The sequence below is a fragment of the Phocoena sinus genome, chromosome 6, assembly GCF_008692025.1.
Source record: "Phocoena sinus isolate mPhoSin1 chromosome 6, mPhoSin1.pri, whole genome shotgun sequence".
In the NCBI taxonomy this organism is placed as follows: Eukaryota; Metazoa; Chordata; class Mammalia; order Artiodactyla; family Phocoenidae; genus Phocoena; species Phocoena sinus.
Genome location: NC_045768.1, coordinates 71,275,359 through 71,291,595, shown reverse-complemented (window position 1 = coordinate 71,291,595; position 16,237 = coordinate 71,275,359). Strand labels below are relative to the sequence as shown.

The window sequence follows — 16,237 nt, the reverse complement described above, 5'->3', positions numbered from 1 at the left end:
TAGGAATTTGCCCATTTTATCTAGGTTACCTAACTTGTTAGTGTACACTGTTCAGAGTTTTCTCTCATAATCCTTTTTATTCCCTTAAATTCGCTAGTAATGTCCCCATTATGCTGTGTTTAAGTCATCTTTTTCTTGATTGAGGACTCACTTGGATGCTACAAACGCTCAGCTATTTCCCAGAGTTCCCACAAAGTCAATTCTGACACTTATCTTTTTGGGGTTTCTGTGTAGGGATGGGCCCGTGCAGCTTCCTATTCTGCCATTTCCATTGACGTCCCTTCTAATTTTTGTTTTGTTTTGCTTTCGAGCAGAATGGCAAAATGCCTCTGATGTGCCAAGTTCCTTCCTCCATACATACTCTGTGACTGGAACGCAAGTCTTCCATGCCCCGCCTTCCCACTTTCTGGGTTACCTGTCCCCCACTACTTCTCTGAAGCCCCCTCTAACAGTCAGCTACTCCCCTCCAAATTTTCTCCACCTCCCCCCTTTCTCTTTTTTGTACTGTTAAGAGCTGGCTCTTCTTTCCTCAACTTTCTTAGACGCACGCACGCACGCACGCACACCCTGCTCTTCTCCTTTGGAGATTCCTCACACGCAGTCAGCAGGCTGGAGCGCCTCAAGGGCAGCACGGACGCTCACTTGTAAGCCCCAAGGGCCTCCGGCCAACCAGAGCTCCGCTCGAACCTGCGCTCGCAGAGCAGAGCGTGCACGTGCGCCTCTCCAGAGCACGCAAAGCGCCGGCCCGGCCGGCCGCTTGCGCCGCCGGAGCGACGTGGAAGTGAAACGCGCGGGGCTGGGCCGGGGCCCCCGGAGAGCAGGCCGAGAAACTCGGCGGCTTTCTCTGGTTTAAAAAACAAATAAAGAAAAGAGAGAGCGAGGAGGGTGAGAGAAAGGGAGCGAAGAAGAGGAAAGAGGGAGGGGTTCTAAGCTAGACGGCTGGGGCCCTGAGGCCGGAGGGGAGACTGCGGGACCGCAGCTCGGCTCGGAGGTCGGAGGCCGGGGCTTTCCCGTAATAACGGACGAAACTTCGGAGCCAATCAGCCGTGGAGGAAAGAAAAAAAGGTACTGCCGGACTGAGGCATTTTTCTAGCTTCAGTGGGGAGCGCGCCGGGTGCAGCGACCTGGGAGCCCGAGGCCCCAGAGAGTAGTCCTGGATTCGGCCGCGTCTCCCAGGTGCCCGCGTAGGCCGGGCGGCCGGCGGGAAAGGAAGCACCTCCTCCCAGAACTCACGTACCGGATTTAAGCAATAACGTTCGCGCGATAAGCAAACATACATATTTTAAAGTGAATATTATTATTCCATTTTTTTTCTATTTGAACTTTTCTTTGAGTGAACTGTCTTACAATAATTTAGTCTGTTTTCTGAAATCTCAATAGTCTTTTTCTTTAAATAGCTGACTAAATCATCGGGTGTTGCCCCAGTTCTGTCTGTAGACGGCTTGCTGTTAGAGAATTGTTTCTCTTGAGGGATCGCAGCCAAGGAACAAGTCTGCATTTACGTTTTCTGCCTGTGGACTGCTACCTGAAATTATTTAAGTTATCTCCTCTGTTTATTAATATCTTTAAGGTATTTATGAGCAAACAGAATAATCATTCCCTAACCTCTGTCTCCATTCAGGTGGATAATGGAGCTCCCCCCGACCCTGTTTGCACTCCAGTTTACTAGAAAAAGATATGTGAGAGCTGAGGGGGAAGAATGTGAGGAGTTCTTTCTCCGTAAGTAATCTTATTCATTAATTGACTCAAGAGATAATTATTGAGCACCTCTTGTATGCCAGGCACCGTGCCAGGCAGTAGGACTACAGGACTCACCATCTCTAAGGAAAGATAAAAACAAAACAGAAAGTACTGGTACTGTTCATGAATCTACCAATGTTCTGTTCTAGTTACCTTCTGAGAAAATCTTTCCCCTCATACAAAGACAAATTTCTTAATGGACTGAAATCACATCTGTTTTCCAACCAAGCCAAATAGCTTTGATTTGGTAAAGATTGCCAGAAAGATTTTTGTAGTGAATAAGAGAACAAATCAACATGTTAACTCTACCCAGAAAAAGCTAGTGATAGTATTTTTTCTTTATTGGAGGTGAGGAGAGAGAGAGAAATAGTGCTCCCTACTATAAATCATATAATGAAATGATTTTTGTTGTTGTTGTTGTTGTTAATAACTCAGGTGAGAAAACTGTTGTCACAGATAAAATTTGAAGTTAGCAAACCAGGAAGTACATCTCAGGATCCTTCTACCTGCTAACCTCTAAGTTACTATTAGTTGCTATATCATTTTAAAGCTATTTTAATATGTAAAATGTTTTTTTATCAGTTGCCATATTTTCGAGCTTTGTATAGGAATAGTAAGAAAAAATAGATTTGGCCTTAGAAATCAAGGAGTCTATCTTTGTAGTTGGGGAACTGGGGAAACTAGTTTGCACAAAGCTAAATAGTAATGAAATAAAGTGTTTTCCTCAGGAAAACACTTGAGATGAGATTGATGAAAGTGGGGGGAAGAAAGAAATGGGGACAGTGTGTTTCTTTTTTGCCAGGAAAAGTACCTCAAGTAAATAGTTCTCAGGAGGAGGCAGTAGCTACACCACAGAACCAAAGGTGGAAATTTCTGGAAAGTGCCCTCAGAAAGTGACCTAGGATTGTGAGGGGTCGATCAGTTTGAAAGGAGTGATATCTTTTAAATAGAAGAGCAGAATTAATAATTTCCTTGCTGAGTCCTACATGAAGTAGATCAATCACGTATAAAGTAAAAGAGAGGGGAATGGTTTTCACAGTTTCAGTTGAAAAGTAGTACAGTTGCAGGAGATTGGGGGTTGATGGAACTGCAACTTGCCCGTGGGCAAGGTTGAAGAAACTACCTTTGGGTGTCAAATGCAAATGAAATAGATTTTTTCTTTTCTTTTTTCTGTCTTTTCCCTCTTGTATAAGAAAATGTTACCAAGTGTTGGAGGTGGGGTACGAATAAACATTACTTGGGGAGAGTGAAATTATATAACATCTACAGAGGAAAATTGTCAATATCCATGAAAAATTTTAAGGGACATCTATTTTATTCAGCAATTGCTCCTCTAGAAATTATTCTGCAGATACATTTGCACATGTGCAAAATGGCCGATGTATAACCATAGCCACTGTAACTTTGTAATAACAAGATATGAGACAATTTCAGTGGCCATAAATGAGGAGGGATTAATTAAACTTGAGGTTTCTCTAAAATTAATCATGTACAGCTATGGTCCAGAATGTAGCAGATCTAGCAAATATGTAATGATTTCCAAGATACATTGTTGAGTGAAATAAGAGAGGTACTGGATAATGTATGTAAAATGCTTCAAATTAAACTTTAGAAATATTTGTATGTGTGCTTGTATGTACATAGAATATTTCTGGAAAGACACACAAAAAGTTGTTGACTATTGTCTCAAGGGAGGGAAGTAGATGTACTGAATACAATTTACTGCCAGTTTTAAAAGCAAATGTATGAACTATCTAATACTAGTAAAACAAATAACTAATAAAGCAAGTCAAGTACTGGTAGAAGGAAGTTGTTTCTTGAACTGACCACATTCTGTTTTGTAAGAATTCTGCAACTGTCAAAATTGCATTTACAGGAAGAGAAAAAAGAAAACTCCAGGGTAAGTCATTCAGTTAGTCCCTTATCTAAGCCTTAATTTCCTCATTTGTAAAATGGGTGTGAGGGTGACTACTTTGCAGGCTTGTTGTCTGGATTAAACATAAAGAACATAAATTATTATACATGCTAGCACGTGCACGCATGCATACACTTCTGGCTCAGGCTTCCAGTTTCCCCAAAGCAGTTCCCAAAGGAAGACCAAACGGGGCTTGAAGCAGAAAGAATTTAGGTACAACCAGGGCATTTTCTAACCAGCACGGGATTTAGCATTAGCAATAAGTCCCATCCCTTTGGATTTCATTCACTAAACAAACATTACATATCAAGTACTGTGCAGGCTGCTTGGGTACAGTGATGAGCAAGACAAAACTGTGCTTTAAAAAATATTATGCAGTTTATACATGAATGTGTCTGCATTCAAAAGATATAGAACAGAATTAATGTTTCCCTTTGCTGCTACTCTTTTCCCCAGAGGTAATTGCTGATATCCTCATAAAGTTGGGGGAAATACTTCATGACTTTGTTTGGTGCATGTTGTTTTCCCCCTTAAAATAGCATCACACAGTACATGCTGTTCTATAACTGTCTAAAATATCAATATGTCTTGGAGATTTTTGCAAGGAATCAGAAAGATTCTCCCTCATTCTTTTAAACTACTGTAGGTAACCTATTGTATGGATAAATGTACGATTTAGTTAATCATTCCCCTAATGATGGAAACTTAAGTCATTTTCTATTTTTTACTAGTATAAAATGGGCTATTAATGCTTGGTTATATATGTTATAAATGTTTTCTGCCAGCTTGTTGCTTGTATTATTACTTTATATATCATATTATTTAGCTTACAGAATTTTAAAACTTTGATGGAAGCAAATGTATCATTTTTTTAAAAAGATGTCTTAACAACTTTGTTGTCTTAAGGCCTTTTACACACCCAAGATTATGAACACATTCTCCTACATTTTCTGTTAATGTTTGACATTGACATATTTTGTTCACCTGGACTTTCACTGTGTGTGAAGTTGTGGTAGGCAGTATAATGCCCTTACCCCCAAGATGTCCATGTCCTAATTCCTGGAAACTGTGACTATATTAAATTCAAAATGGAATGAAGGTTTCAGATGGAATTAAGGTTGGTAATCAACAGACCTTGAGATGATGGTATATTAGTTTCCTATTGTTGCTACAAGTTCTGTTGCTTAAAACAACACACATTTATTCTCTTACATTTCTGGATGTCAGAAAGCCAACATCAGTTTTCACTGGGCTAAAGTCAAAATGTTTTCAGGGCTGATTTTTTTCTGGAGTCTCTGAATGGAAAGTCCCTTTTCTTGTTTTTTTCATCTTCTAGTGTCCACTTGTATTCCTTGGTTTGGGGCCCCTTCCTTTATCTTTGAAGCATATCTCTCTAATCTCTGCTTCTGTCATATCTCCTTCACCTCTCTTTCATGAAATCTCCCTCAATCTCCCTATTATAAGAACACTTGCAAGTATATTTAGAGTTCACCCAGATAATCTAGGATAATCTCCCCATTTCAAAATCCTTAATTTAATTACATATGCAAAAGTCCCTTTTTCCATATATGGTAGCAATCATAGGTTCCAGGAACTCAGGCTTGGATATCTTTGGAGGACATTATTCACTCTGCCATGTGTAGAGAGATTATCCTAGATTATCCATATGGTCCCAATGTAATTATAATTTATATAAATTGAAGAGAGAGGCATAACAAAGAACCAGAGAGCTGGCAGTGTGAGAAAGACTTAGTCCGATGGTGATGGCTCTGAAGATGAAAAAAGAGGGCAATAAGCCAAGGAATGTGGAAGGCCTCTAGAGAGTGGAAAAGGCAAGAAACAAATTATCCTACAGAGCCTCAGAAAGGAACACAGTCCTGTCAACACATTGATTTTAACCCATTTCAGAGTTTAATTTTAATAAGAACACTTAGCATGAGATTTATCCTCTTAGTAGTTTTTTAAGTATACAATACAGTATTGTTGACTATAGGATAGATACAGTGTTGTAGCGCAGATCTCTAGAGCTTATTCATCTTGCTTAACTGAAACTTTATGCCTATTGATTAATAATTCACACAACCCCTCTCTCTGGCTCCTGGAAACCACCATTACACATTTTGATTCTATGAACTGGACTATTTTAGATACCTTGTATAAGTGAAATCATGCAATATTTGCCTTTCTGTGACTGGTTTATTTTGCTTAGGATAATATCTTCAGGGTTCATCCATGTTGTCACATATTGCAGAGTTTCCTTCTTTTTAAAGGCTAAATAATAATCCATTGTATGTGTATACCACTATGACTTTATTCATCTGTTGATAGACATTCATGCTTTTTCACGTCTTGGCTATTGTGACTGGTGCTGTAATGGAGTGTAATGAACATGGGAGATTTCTTTGAGATCCTAGTTTCAATTCTTTTGGATAAATACCTAGAACTGGGATTGCTTGGTCATACGGTAGTTCTATTTTTATTTTTATTTTTTGGCTACACCGCACAGCATGCGGGATCTTAGTTCCTCGACCAGGGATCTAACCCATGCCCCCTGCATTGGAAATGCAGATTCTTAACCACCAGACCACCGGGGAAGTCCCAGTAGTTGTTTTTAATTTTTTGAGGAACCTCTATACTGTTAACCATAGTGGCTACACTATTTTGCTTTCCCACCAACAGTGCACAAGGGTTCCAATTTCTCCACATCCTAACCAACACTTGTGGTCTTTTCCTTTTTTTTTTTTAAATAATAACCATCCTTACAGGAGTGAGGTGATATTTCATTGCGGCTTTGATTTGATTTGTATTTCCCTGATGGTTATAGACTGTGGAGCATTTTTTTTTTAAGAAGACGTTGGGGGTAGGAGTTTATTAATTTATTTAGTTTTGCTGTGTTGGGTCTTCGTTTCTGTGCGAGGGCTTTCTCTAGTTGTGGCAAGCAGGGGCCACTCTTCATCGCAGTGCGCGGGCCTTTCACTGTCGCGGCCTCTCTTGTTGCGGAGCACAGGCTCCAGACGCGCAGGCTCAGTAGTTGTGGCTCACGGGCCTAGTTGCTCCGTGGCATGTGGGATCCTCCCAGACCAGGGCTCGAACCCGTGTCCCCTGCATTAGCAGGCAGATTCTCAACCACTGCGCCACCAGTGAAGCCCCGAAGCATTTTTTCGTATACCTGATAGCCATTTATATGTCTGCTTTGGAGAGATGCCTATTCAAGTCCTTAGCTCACTTTAAAATCAGGTTTTGGTTTTTGGCTGTTGAATTGTAGGACTTCCTTACATATTTTGGATATTAACCCCTTATAAGTTATATAGTTTTCAACTATTTTCTCTGAGTCCATAAATTGCCTTTTCACTCTGTTGTTTCTGTTGCTATAAAGGAGCTTTTTAGTTTGATGTAGTCCCAGTTGACTGTTTTGCTTTTGTTGCCTGGGCTGTTGTTGTCATATACAAAAAAATCATATTCAAGACCAATGAAGCTTTTCCCCAACATTTTCTTCTAGGAGATTTACACTTTCAGAATTCTTTAAATGTTAATCCATTTTGAGTTGATTTCTGTGTATGGTATAAGATAAGGGTATTATTTCATTCTTTAGCATATAGATATTCAGTTTTCCCAACACCATTTATTGAAGAGATTATCCTTTCCCCATTGTGTATTCTTTGCACTTTTGTCAAAGATCAGTTGACCATGTATGCATATGTTTATTTCTGGGCTCTCTAGTCTGTTCCATTGGTCCAAATCTCTGTCTTTATGCCAGTACAGTACTGTTTTGACTATTGAAGCTCTGTAATATATTTCGAAATCAGGAAGTGGAGTGCCTCCAGTTTTGCAAGATTGCTTTATCTATTCAGGTTCTTTGGTGTTTCCATATGAGTTTTAGGATTGCTTTTTCTACTTCTGTGAAAAATGCTGTTGGAATTTTGATAGGGGTTACATAGAATCTGTAGATCAATTTGGGTAGTATGGACATTTTAACAATATTAATTCTTCAATCCATGAATATGGGATATCTTTCCATTTGTTTGTGTCTTTATCAACGTCTTATAGTTTTCAGTGCATGGGTCTTTCCCATCCTTGTTTAAATTTATTCCTAAATATGCTGTTGTTTTTTGTGCTATTATGAACGAGATTGTTTCTTTAATTTTCTTTTCAGATAGTTCAGTGTTAGTATATAGAAATACAACTGATCTTTGTATGTTGATTTTGTATCCTGCAAATTTACTGAATTTATTAGTTCTAACAGTTTCTTGGTGTAGTCTTTTTTCTATATATAAGATATTGTCATTTGCAAACATGGAAAGCTTTACTTCTTTCTTTCCAATTTGGATGCCTTTTATTTCTTTTTCTTGCCTAAGTGTTCTAGCTATAATTTTTAGTACTATGTTAAATAGAAGTAGCAAGAGCAGTTATCCTTGTCTGTTACTAATATTAAAGGAAAAGCTTTCAATTTTTTACCATTTAGTGTGAGGTTAGCTGTGGGCTTGTCATATATGGCTTTTATTATGTTGAGGTAATTTCCTTATATTCCTAGTTTTTTGAGAGTTTTTATCATAAAAGGGTATTTGAATTTTGTCAAATGCTTTTTGTTCATCTATTGAGATGATTGTGTAATTTTTATTCTATATTCTGGTATTGTGGTGTATCACATTTATTGATTTGTATACGTTGAACCAACATCTTTGCATCCCAGGGATAAATCCCACTTGGTCATGATCTACAGTCCTTTTAAAAAAAGCTGTTGAATTTGGTTTGCTGGTATTTTGTTTTTTGGTTTTTTTTGCATTTGTATTCATCTGGGATATTGGCCTGTAGTTTTCTTTTCTTGTAGTGTCTTTTTCTGGCTTTGGTATCAGGATAATGCTGACTTCATAAATGAATTTGGAAGTGTATACTTCTCTTCAAGTTTTTGGAAGAACTTGAGACAGATTGGCATTAATTCTTTTAAAGTGTTTGGTAGAATTCATTAGTGAAGCCATCTGGTCCTGGGCTTTTCTTCCTTGGGAGATTTTTGATTATTGATTCAACCTTCATACAAGTTATAGGTCTGTTGAGACTTTTTTTTTTTGGCTGTGCCATGCAGGTTGTGGGATCTCAGTTCCCTGACCAGGGACTGATCCCAGGCCATAGCAGTGAAAGCCCAGAATCCTAACCACTAGGCCACCAGGGAACTCCCTAGACTTTGTTTTTCTTTATGATTAGGTCTTGGTAGGTTGTATGTTTCTAGGAATTTATCCATTATTTCCAGATTATCCAGTTCGTTGGTGTATAATTGTTCATACTGGTCACTTATGATCTTTTAAATTTCTGTGGCATCGTTTTTAATGTCTTCTCTTTCATTTTATTTTGTAACCTCTTTTTTTCTTAGTCTTTCTAAGAGTTTGTCAATTTTATTTATCTTTTCAAAATATCAGCTCTTAGTTTCATTGTTTTTTTTCACTTGTTTTTCTATTTCACTTACTTATGTTCTGATCTTTCTTATTCCCATCTTTTTTATAACTGTAGGCTTAATTTATTCTATTTCTAGCTTCTTGGAGTGTAAAGTTAGGTTGTTTGAGATTTTTTTTCTTTTTTAATGAAACATTTATGACAATAAACTTCCCTCTTAGTACTGCTTTTGTTGAATCTCATATGTTTTGATATGTTGTGTTTTTGTTTATCTCAAGGTATTTTCAAATTTCCTTTTAAATCAAATTGTTGTTCAAGATTATTGTTGTTTAATTTCCACATTTGTTAATTTTTCCAGTTTTTTGTCTACTATTGACTGCTAGTTTCATTCCATTGTGGTCAGAAAAGATATTTGGTATAATTCCAATCTTCTTAAATTTGTTAAGACTTGTTTTGTAACCTAAATGTGAGCTATCCTGGAGAATGTTCCATGTGCACTTGAGAAGAATGTGTTCTGCTGCTGTTGGGTGGAATGTTCTATACAGTAAGTCCCCTACATACAAACGAGTTCTGTTCTGAGAGCACATTTGTAAGTCCAATTTGTTTGTAAGTCCAACAAAGTTAGCCTAGGCACCCAGCTAATACAATCAGCTATATAGTACTGTACTGTAATAGGTTTATAATACTTTTCACACATATAATGCATAAACAAAAAGTAATGAAGACATTTTTAATCTTACAGTACAGTACCTTGAAAAGTACAGTATACAGTACAACAGCTGGCATACAGGGGCTGGCGTTGAGTGAACAGGCAAGAAGAGTTACTGACTGGAGGAGGGAGAGGAGGTGGGAGATGGTAGAGCTGAAGGATCAACAACAATAGGAGACAGAGGGCAAGCTGCAGTTTTCACTCACACCTGACGATGGCACAGGTTCTGGTTCCTTGCTGGAATTAATTCTGTCTACCCTCTTGAAAAAATGAACCAGTGATGTCTGGGTGGTAGCTCTTTTTTTCCCATCATAGATGACATGGTAGCACTGGATTGCATTCTGAATGGCTGCTGCAACCTTCGTGTACTGTTCTATGTTCCGGTCCTATGCCTCAAAAACTAACAGTGCCTCCTCAAATAAAGAAAATCCCCTTGCCATTTCCTGCATCGTGAATCTCTTTGGTTCTTCAGTTACTTCTTCTTTCTCTTGTCTCGCTTCGTCCTTTCTCTGGGCCTCCAGTTCCATCAGGTCTTCATTAGTAATCTCCTCATGTTGCACAGCAAGGAGTTCAATGAAGTCGTCCTCTTGCAGATCTAGCTGAAATAAAGATACTATACTACTGTACTCTGTACAGTACTGTACAGTAAAGTACACAGAAGCACAACTACTTGTGGAGGATGCATGCACGTGACAATGTACGCCAGACAAGTGAACTAATTTACGTGATTGGACATGCGAACACACGTTCCCATCTTCGAAAGTTCACAACTCGAAGGTTTGTATGTAGGGGACTTACGCTGTATGTCTGTTAGGTCCATTTAGTCTATAGTTTTGTTCAAGTCCTCTGTTTCCTTTTTGATCTTCTGTCTGGATGTTCTATCCATTACTGAGAGTGGAGTCTCTTACCATTATTGTCTTGTCTTATATTGTTTATTTCTCCCTTCAAACTATCAATGTTTGCTTTATATATTTAGGTGCTCTGATGTGTGTAATATATATAATTCTTATATCTTGTTGGTAGATTGGCACTTTTATCAGTATAATGTCCTTCTGTCTCTTATGACAATTTTTGACTTATAATCTATTTTGTGTGATATAAGTATAGCCAACCCTGCTCTATTTTGGTTACTATTTCCATGGAATATCTTTTTCCATCCCTTCACTTTCAACCTGTGTGTCCTTTTTATTTTTTACTTTATTTTATTTTATTCATTTATTTATTTTTGGCTGTGTTGGGTCTTCGTTTCTGTGCGAGGGCTTTCTTCAGTTGCGGCAAGCGGGGGCCACTCTTCGTCACAGTGCGCGAGCCTCTCACTATCGCAGCCTCTCTTGTGGCGGAGCACAGGCTCCAGATGCGCAGGCTCAGTAGTTGTGGCTCACGGGCCTAGTTGCTCTGCAGCATGTGCGATCTTCCCGGACCAGGGCTCGAACCCGTGTCCCCTGCATTGGCAGGCAGATTCTCAACCACTGCGCCACCAGGGAAGCCCATGTGTGTCCTTTTTAGACAGCATATAGTTGAGTCTTGTTTTTTTAATTCGTTCAGCCACTCTGTCTTTTGACTAAAGAGTTTAATATTTTTTCATTTAATGTTAATTACTGACAAAAAGATTTACTGTTACCATTGAGTTCATTGTCTTGTTAGGTTTTTGTTTTTTGTTTGCTTTTTGCTCTGAAAGATCCTTTGGTGAATCATGGTGGAATTACCTATACCAGATATTTTAAAGATGTAGAACTTTATAATTGTGAGGTGATTTCAGTGAACAAGAAAAGCTTTCCAAAGTGAACTTAGCCAAAATTGTATTTAATCTTCCTTAAATATAGACACATTTTAGTTATTGGGGAGAAAGTCTGTTGAAATATAACAGGAAGTATTCGGATCCCTCTCTACTCCTCCTCCACCCTGTCCCCTATAGCTTCACATAGCCCAGAATCCATTTACTTTTGTTCCAATAGCCATTATACTTTATATTCTTTTAAAGTGGAAGCTTTGAAGTTGTAATAAATGTATCATAATACTCAGTTTGTTCAATTCAGTAAGCATTCATAGAGTATTAGGCATCCCTCTAGGTTAGGTACCAGAGAGCAGTAGCTTTCAAACATTTTATACCATGAAAAAAAACCCCATTTTATACTGTGACTCACAGTAACAAGTATCAATATGGTTAACATTGTAACCCACCATGTCATTTGTGTGCGCCTATACTCATAACTGAAACAAGTGTCATAAAATAACACTTATTGGTATTATGGGAGATATACTTTGATATTTTCTATTCTATGTTTTTTCTTTTTAAAAACCTTTTATTGAAGTATAGTTGATTTACAATGTTGTGTTAATTTCTCCTATACAGCATTGTGACTCAATTATACATATATATATTTTTCATATTTTTTTCCGTTATGGTTTAATCACAGGATATTGAATATAGTTCCCTGTGCTATACAGTAGGACCTTGTTGTTTATCCATCCTTTATATAATAGTTTGCATCTGCTAATCCCAAATTCCCAATACTTCCCTCCCACATCCCCCCTCCCTCTTGGCAACCACAAGTTTGTTCTCTATGTCTGTGAGTCTCTTTCTGTTCCATAGATATGTTCATTTGTGTCCTGTTTTAGATTCCACATATAAGTGATATAATATGGCATTTGTCTTTTTCTGACTTACTTCACTTAGTATGATAATCTCTAGGTCCATTCATGTTGCTGCAGATGGCATTATTTCATTCTTTTTAATGGTTGAGTAATATTCCACTGTGTGTATATATACATATATACACACATATCACATCTTCTTTATCCATTCATCTGTCGATGGACATTTAGGTTGTTTCCATGTCTTGGCTATTGTAAATAGTGCTGCTATGAACATAGTTTCCAGAGGAGGCCCTCCACCGGTGGGTGTTTGAGGTGGTGGAGGCTCTGCAGGAGCATCCTTGGCACCCCAGCCAGATCCTCATTCGCTACAGCTGGGAGCTCATCGTCATCTGGGACCTGCAGGGCAGCCACGTGCTCTGTCATTTCCTCAGCAGCCAGCAACAGGAGAATATCTGCTGGCAGTGGGATGGTCATCTGATAGCTGCCATTCTGACAGCAGCTACTGCCAGTGGCCCATGTCCGGTGATACCCAGCAGCCAGAGCCCCTGCACAGCTGTGTGCCTTTTGGTCCTTTTCCTTGCAAAGCTATTACCAACATCTTCTGGCTGACCACCAAGCAGGGGTTGCCCTTCACCATCTTCAAGTGTGGCATGCTGTGGGCTGGCTATGGGGACTGCCACTGCATCTCGGTGGTCCACAACAGCCAGCAGACAGCCTCTGACTTCATCTCCCGAGTCGTCGACTTTACTCTTCTCATTGAGATGGACTGTGCGGCTGCCTTTGATGACCCCTACACTCAGGTGGTGTTGGCTGAGGAGGAGCTGGTGGTGATTCACCTGCAGACGGCCGGTTGGCTGCAGATTTAGCCTCCCTACCTGGCCTCCCTGAACTGCTCTGCCATCACCTGCTCCCACCAAGTCTCCAACATCCTCCTGAAGCTGTGAGAGCACATCATCACTGCTGGCAGCTGGCAGAACACACACTTCTCCACCGTGGAGTGGCCCATAACTCACGGGGCATGAGGACAGCATGGTGAGGTTCTGGGATGCCTGTGGCATGTGCTTGCTTCTGCTCTACAAACTCAGCACTGTACAGGTGTTCCTCACCAACACAGACCCCAGTGAGAACCTCACTGCCCAGGGCGAGGATGAGTGGTCCCTGCTCTGTAAGGTGGGCTCCTTTGACCCCCACAGTGACGATCTTCAGCTGGGCATCCAGAAGATTTTCCTCTGCAAATACAGTGGCTACCTGGTTGTGGCCACCACGGCAGGGCAGGTGAGGGTGCTGGAGCTAAATGATGAGGAGGTGGAGCATTCCATGGAGCAGGTGGAGGCTGACCTGCTGCAGGACCAGGAAGGCTACCGCTGGAAGGGGCAGGAACGCCTGTGTGCCTGCCCGGGGCCTGTGCGCTTTGAGCCTGGCTTTCAGCCCTTCGTATTGGTGCAGTGCCAGCCCCTGGTTGTGGTCACCTTCTTGGCCCTGCACTCCCAGTGGCACTTCGTGGCCTTCGGCACCAGCCACGGCTTCAGCCTCTTTGACCAACGGCAGTAGCAGCAGGTCTTTGTCAAGTGCACACACCTCAGTGATCAGCTAGCCTTGGAGGGCCCACTGTCCCATGTGAAGTCCCTAAAGACCTCTCTGTGCCAGTCCTTCCGCTGGACACTTTGCAGCCGGGTGTCCAAAAGGTAGCAGTGGCCCGCTGGCCCTCCAGGAGATGTGCAGGAGGGGAGCACCAGGCAGAGCAGACCCACATGCAGAACATGGAGCTGGCGCCCGTGCAGTGCAAGATGGAGGCCCACTCGGCAGCAGACACCTTCATGGGCTTAGTCCGGACCCTCTACTTCACTGACATCTACCTGAGGGACAACTCTCGCCTCTGCCTCTTGCTGTGGGCTGGCACCAATGGTAGTACCGTCTTTGCCTTTGCCTTGTGCATGACACCCGAGGAGCACAGAATGGATGAGCCGGTGTGAGCGGAGCAGGCCAAGGAGATCCAGCTGATGCCTGGTGGGCATCCTGGTACTGGACGGACAGAGTGTGCCCTTTCTCAAGTCCCTGGAAGTGGCCCATGACCTGTCAAAGAGCCTGGACATTCAGGGAAGCCACCAGCTGTTCATTGGGTCAGAAGAACAGTTCAAGGTGTTTCACGCTGCCCAAGGTCAGTGCCAGGCTGAAGCTGAAGCTAACCACCCTAGAGGGCTTGCGGGTGCAGTGAGTCACTGTGGCCTGCTTCCACAGCTGTCGAGCTGAGGACTATAGGGAACATCACCTGGCTGTCATCACCAACGTGGGTGATGTCCAGGTGGTCTCACTGCCCCTGCTCAAGCCCCAGGTTCATTATAGCTACTTCTGCTAAGTGGATGTCAGCAGCATTGCTTTCTGCATCTTCACCAAAAATGGCCAAGGTTTCTACCTGATCTCACCCTCCAAATTTGAGCACTCCTCTCTCTCCACCAAGTGGCTGGTTGAGCCCCAGTGTCTGGTGGATTCAGCAGAAGCAAAGAACTACAGCTGCCCCCGCAATGGATTGGGCCCTGAGAAGGCCTTGGGTGGAGCCAGGAGCTCAGCCAAGGTGATGGAGAGGAGAGGAGGTTAGCCTGAGATGGAGCATGCTCTGCTCAGTGATGAGAGGGTCCTGAAGGAGATCCAGAGCACGCTGGAGCGAGACCAAGGGCACTGTGGCAATTGGCCATTCTTAGCAAGTGGGTTACAGCCTCAGCAATGGGGAGGATGCTCCTGAGTTGCTGTCACTCTATCTCCTTCTGCAGTGGAGTGAGTGGTAGGGGCATCCAGGCTGCATGATAAGCACACACTACTGAGGCCTCTTCCTTGGGGTACCACCCCACCTAGAGAGGCCCATGCACTGGGCCATGCAGGGGGTAGGGGGACCCCCATTTTCCACCCTGCTGCTGCTTCTGGCCTCGGGAGAAGAGACACCCCAGGTCCTTGGGGCTATCCCTTCCTGGGCCTTGACTATCTTGGTCCTTTTGTCAATGTTGCACAGTTTTTAAACCCCCACTCCCCCCTTTTTGTTAGTCTTTTAATTATTTTGTCTACCTTTTTCTCTCTTGATGTCTTCCTTTGTGTTTTGTTGTTTTTTCGTATAGCTGTGCCTTGATTCTTCTCTTTCTTCTGGGTAGTTTCTGTAGGTCCTTCCTTCCTTCCTTCCTTCATTGGGTCTTCTTTGCTGTGTGTGGGCTTTCTCTAGTTGTGGTGAGCAGTGGCTGCTCTTCATTGTGGTGCATGGGCTTCTCATTGAGGTGGCTTCTCCTGTTGCAGAACATGGGGTCTAGGCGTGTGGGCTTCAGTAGTTGTGGCTCGCAGGCTCTAGAGGACAGGCTCAGTACTTGAGGCGCAGGGGCTTAGTTGCTCTGTGGCATGTGGGATTTTCTCAGACCAGGGCTCGAACCCGTGTCCCCTGTATTGGCATGAGGATTTTTAACCACTGTGCCACCAGGGAAGTCTGTATTTTTCTTTTTTATTGTGGTAAAATATACATAATGTGATATCTACCATCTTAACCATTTTTAAGTACAGTTCAGTGGTGTTAAATACACTCACATAACTTTTTCATCTTGTAAAACTGAAACTCTATACCCATTAAACAATGACTCCCCATTCTCCTCTCCCCTCAACCCCTGGCAACCACCTTTCTACTTTCTGTCTGTATAATATTGACTGCTCTAAGTACCTCATATAAATGGAATCATACAGTATTTATCTTTTTGTGACTGGCTTATTTCACTTAGCATAATGTCCTCAAGGTTCACCCATATTATAGTATATTGCAGAATTTCCTTCAAGACTGAATAATGTTCCATTGTATGTATATATGACATTTTGCTTATTCATCTATCCATGGACACATGGGTTGCTTTCACATTTTAACT

The 16,237-nt window shown here is 41.5% G+C and overlaps 1 pseudogene; it reads left to right on the top strand.

Annotated features, from left to right (window-relative positions):
• Positions 1-10,428: 10,428 nt before the first annotated feature.
• On the top strand, positions 10,429-15,130 carry LOC116755014 (annotated as a pseudogene).
• Positions 15,131-16,237: the final 1,107 nt, after the last annotated feature.